Source organism: Arachis stenosperma, chromosome 9 (assembly GCF_014773155.1).
Source record: "Arachis stenosperma cultivar V10309 chromosome 9, arast.V10309.gnm1.PFL2, whole genome shotgun sequence".
NCBI lineage: Eukaryota > Viridiplantae > Streptophyta > Magnoliopsida > Fabales > Fabaceae > Arachis > Arachis stenosperma.
This window is the reverse complement of record NC_080385.1, coordinates 35783127-35787765: the sequence shown is the minus strand read 5'-3', so window position 1 is coordinate 35787765 and position 4639 is coordinate 35783127. Positions and strand designations below refer to the sequence as shown.

General features: G+C 42.8%; 1 non-coding gene across 1 annotated transcript; it reads left to right on the top strand.

Moving 5' to 3' along the window:
* The first annotated feature begins 4278 nt into the window (after positions 1–4278).
* On the top strand, positions 4279–4386 carry LOC130953782 (small nucleolar RNA R71). Its single transcript, XR_009075943.1, has one exon. It is a non-coding gene; the product is annotated as a small nucleolar RNA R71 (small nucleolar RNA).
* Positions 4387–4639: the final 253 nt, after the last annotated feature.

Genomic DNA, 4639 nt, shown 5'->3' with positions numbered 1-4639 from the left:
ACAGACACATAATTGGGTGAACCTTTTCAGATTGTGACTCAGCTTTGCTAGAGTCCCAATTAGAGGTGTCCAGGTTCTTAAGCACACTCTTTTTGCCTTGGATCACAACTTATTTTTTCTTTTTTCTTTCTTTTTCTTTTTTTTCGGTTTTTTTTTTTCGCTTTTTCTTTTTTTTTGTATTCACTTTCTTGCTTCAAGAATCATTTTATGATTTTTCAGATCCTCAGTAACATGTCTCCTTTTTCATCATTCTTTCAACAGCCAACAATTTTAACATTCATGAACAACAAATTCAAAAGACATATGCACTGTTCAAGCATACATTCAGAAAACAAAAAGTATTGTCACCACATCAAACTAATTAAGCTAGTTTTAAAGATGAATTCGAAATCCTGTACTTCTTGTTCTTTTGTGATAAAAACAGTTTTCATTTAAGAAAGGTGATGGATTCATAGGACATTCATAACTTTAAGGCATAGACACTAAGACACTAATGATCATAAGACACAAACATGGACAAACATAAAGCACTAAATTTCGAAAAACAAGAAAATAAAGAACAAGGAGATTAAAGAACGGGTCCACCTCAGTGATGGCGGCTTGTTCTTCCTCTTGAAGGTCTTATGGAGTGCTTGAGCTCCTCAATGTCTCTTCCTTGTCTTTGTTGCTCCTTTCTCATGATTCTTTGATCTTCTCTAATTTCATGGAGGAGAATGGAGTGTTCTTGATGCTCCACCCTTAGTTGTCCCATGTTGGAACTCAGTTCTCCTAGGGAGGTGTTAATTTGCTCCCAATAGCCTTGTGGAGGAAAGTGCATCCCTTGGGGTATCTCAGGGATCTCATGATGAGAGGGGTCTCTTGTTTGCTCCATCCTTTTCTTGGTGATGGGCTTGTCCTCATCAATGGGGATATCTCCTTCTATGTCAACTCCAACTGAATAACAGAGGTGACAAATGAGATGAGGAAAGGCTAGCCTTGCCAAGGTGGAAGACTTATCCGCCACTTTGTAGAGTTCTTGGGCTATGACCTCATGAACTTCCACTTCTTCTCCAATCATGATGCTATGAATCATGATGGCCCGGTCTAGAGTAACTTCGGACCGGTTGCTAGTGGGAATGATTGAGCGTTGGATAAACTCCAACCATCCTCTAGCCACGGGCTTGAGGTCATGCCTTCTCAATTGACCGCTTCCCTCTTGAATCTCTCTTCCATTGTGCGCCCTCTTCACATATAACTGTGAGGACTTGGTCCAACCTTTGATCAAAGTTGACCCTTCTAGTGTAAGGATGCTCATCTCCTTGCATCATGGGCAAGTTGAATGCTAACCTTACATTTTCCGGACTGAAATCCAAGTATTTCCCCCGAACCATAGTAAGATAATTCTTAGGATCCGGGTTCACACTTTGATCATGGTTCTTAGTGATCCATGCATTGGCATAGAACTCTTGAACCATCAAGATTCCGACTTGTTGAATGGGGTTGGTAAGCACTTCCCAACCTCTTCTTCGGATCTCATGGCGGATCTCCGGATATTCACCCTTTTTGAGTGAAAAGGGGACCTCGGGGATCACCTTCTTCAAGGCCACAACATCATGGAAGTGGTCTTGATGCACCCTTGAGATGAATCTATCCATCTCCCATGACTCGGAGGTGGAAGCTTTTGCCTTCCCTTTTCTCTTTCTAGAGGTTTCTCCGGCCTTGGATGCCATAAATGGTTATGGAAAAACGAAAAAGCAACGCTTTTACCACACCAAACTTAAAATGGTTGCTCGTCCTCGAGCAAAAGAAGAAAGAAGAGAGTAGAAGAAGAAGAAATGAGGAAGAGGGAGATGGCTTATTTTATCGGCCAAGGAGGGGGGAAGTGGTGTTTAGGTTGTGTGAAAATGAAGGATTGAAGAAGGGTATTTATAGGAGAGAGGGGAGATGGGGTTCGGCCATTATGGGTGGGTTTGGGAGGGAAAATGGTTTGAATTTGAAGGGTGAGGTTGGTGGGGTTTTATGAAGGATGGATCTGAGTGGTGAAGGGAAAGATGGGATTTGATAGGTGAAGGGGTTTTGGGGAAGAGGTAATGAGGTGATTGGTGAATGGGGGAAGAAGAGAGAGAGTGGTGGTGGGGTTGGTGGGGGTCCTGTGGGGTCCACAGATCCTGAGGTGTCAAGGAAAAGTCATCCCTGCACCAATTGGCACTCAAAATCACGTTTTAAGGCATTTCTGGCGTTAAACGCCGGGCTGGTGCCCATTCCTGGCGTTTAACGCCAGGTTCTTGCCCTTTTCTGGCGTTTAACGCCAGTCTGGTGCCCCTTTCTGGCGTTAAACGCCCAGAAGGGTGCCAGACTGGGCGTTAAACGCCCAACTGCTAGCCTCACTGGCGTTTAAACGCCAGTGAGTTCTTCCTCCAGGGTGTGCTGTTTTTCTTCCTGTTTTTTCATTCTGTTTTTGCTTTTTTCAATTGATTTTGTGACTTCTTATGATCATCAACCTACAAAAAACATAAAATAACAAAAGAAAATATAAAATATAATCATTGGGTTGCCTCCCAACAAGCGTTTTTTTAATGTCAGTAGCTTGACAGAGGACTCTCATGGAGCCTCACAGATACTCAGAGCAATGTTGGAACCTCCCAACACCAAACTTAGAGTTTGAATGTGGGGGTTCAACACCAAACTTAGAGTTTGGTTGTGGCCTCCCAACACCAAACTTAGAGTTTGACTGTGGGGGCTCTGTTTGTCTCTGATTTGAGAGAAGCTCTTCATGCTTCCTCTCCATGATGACAGAGGGGGTATCCTTGAGCCTTAAACACAAAGGATTCTTCATTCACTTGAATGATCAGTTCACCTCCATCAACATCAATTACAGCCTTTGCTGTGGCTAGGAAGGGTCTGCCAAGGATGATGAATTCATCCATGCACTTCCCAGTCTCTAGGACTATGAAATCAGTAGGGATGTAATGGTCTTCAACTTTTACCAAAACATTCTCTACAAGTCCATGAGCTTGTTTTCTTGAGTTGTCTGCCATCTCTAGTGAGATTCTTGCAGCTTGTACCTCAAAGATCCCTAGCTTCTCCATTACAGAGAGAGGCATGAGGTTTACACTTGACCCTAAGTCACACAGAGCCTTCTTGAAGGTCATGGTGCCTATGGTACAAGGTATGGAAAACTTCCCAGGATCTTGTCTCTTTTGAGGTAATTTCTGCCTTGACAAGTCATCCAGTTCTTTGGTGAGCAAAGGGGGTTCATCCTCCCAAGTCTCATTTCCAAATAACTTGTCATTTAGCTTCATGATTGCTCCAAGGTATTTAGCAACTTGCTCTTCAGTGACATACTCATCCTCTTCAGAGGAAGAATACTCATCAGAGCTCATGAATGGCAAAAGTAAATCCAATGGAATCTCTATGGTCTCATTTTGAGCCTCAGATTCCCATGGTTCCTCATTAGGGAACTCATTGGAGGTCAGTGCACGCCCATTGAGGTCTTCCTCAGTGGCGTTCACTTCCTCTCCTTCCTCTCCAAATTCGGCCATGTTGATGGCCTTGCATTCTCCTTTTGGATTTTCTTCTGTATTGCTTGGAAGAGTTCTTGGAGGGAGTTCAGTAATTTTCTTACTCAGCTGTCCCACTTGTGCCTCCAAATTCCTAATGGAAGACCTTGTCTCAGTCATGAAACTTTGAGTGGTTTTGATTAGATCAGAGACCATGGTTGCTAAGTCAGAGGGGTTCTGCTTAGAATTCTCTGTCTGTTGCTGAGAAGATGATGGAAAAGGCTTGCTATTGCTAAACCTGTTTCTTCCACCATTGTTGTTGTTGAAACCTTGTTGAGGTTTCTCTTGATTCTTCCATGAGAAATTTGGGTGATTTCTCCATGAAGAATTATAGGTGTTTCCATAGGGTTCTCCAAGGTAATTCACCTCTTCCATTGAAGGGTTCTCAAGATCATAGGCTTCTTCCTCAGATGAAGCCTCCTTAGTACTGCTTGGTGCATTTTGCATTCCAGAGACTTTGAGAAATCAAATTGACTTGTTGAGTCAATATCTTGTTCTGAGCCAGTATGGCATTCAGAGCATCAATCTCAAGAACTCCTTTCTTCTGACTTGTCCCATTGTTCACAGGATTCCTTTCAGAAGTGTACATGAATTGGTTATTTGCAACCATTTCAATTAGTTCTTGAGCCTCTGTAGGCGTCTTCTTCAGATGAAGAGATCCTCCAGCAGAGCTATCCAAAGACATCTTGGATAGTTTAGAGAGACCATCATAGAAAATACCTATGATGCTCCATTCAGAAAGCATGTCAGAGGGACATTTTCTGATTAATTGTTTGTATCTTTCCCAAGCTTCATAGAGGGATTCACCATCCTTCTGTCTGAAGGTTTGGACTTCCACTCTAAGCTTACTCAATTTTTGAGGTGGAAAGAACTTTGCCAAGAAGGCATTGACTAGCTTTTCCCAAGAGTCCAGGCTTTCTTTAGGTTGAGAGTCCAACCATATCCTAGCTCTGTCTCTTACAGCAAAAGGGAATAGCATCAGTCTGTAGACCTCAGGGTCAACCCCATTAGTCTTGACTGTGTCATAGATTTGCAAGAACTCAGCTAAAAACTGATGAGGATCTTCCAATGGAAGTCCATGGAACTTGCAATTCTGTTGC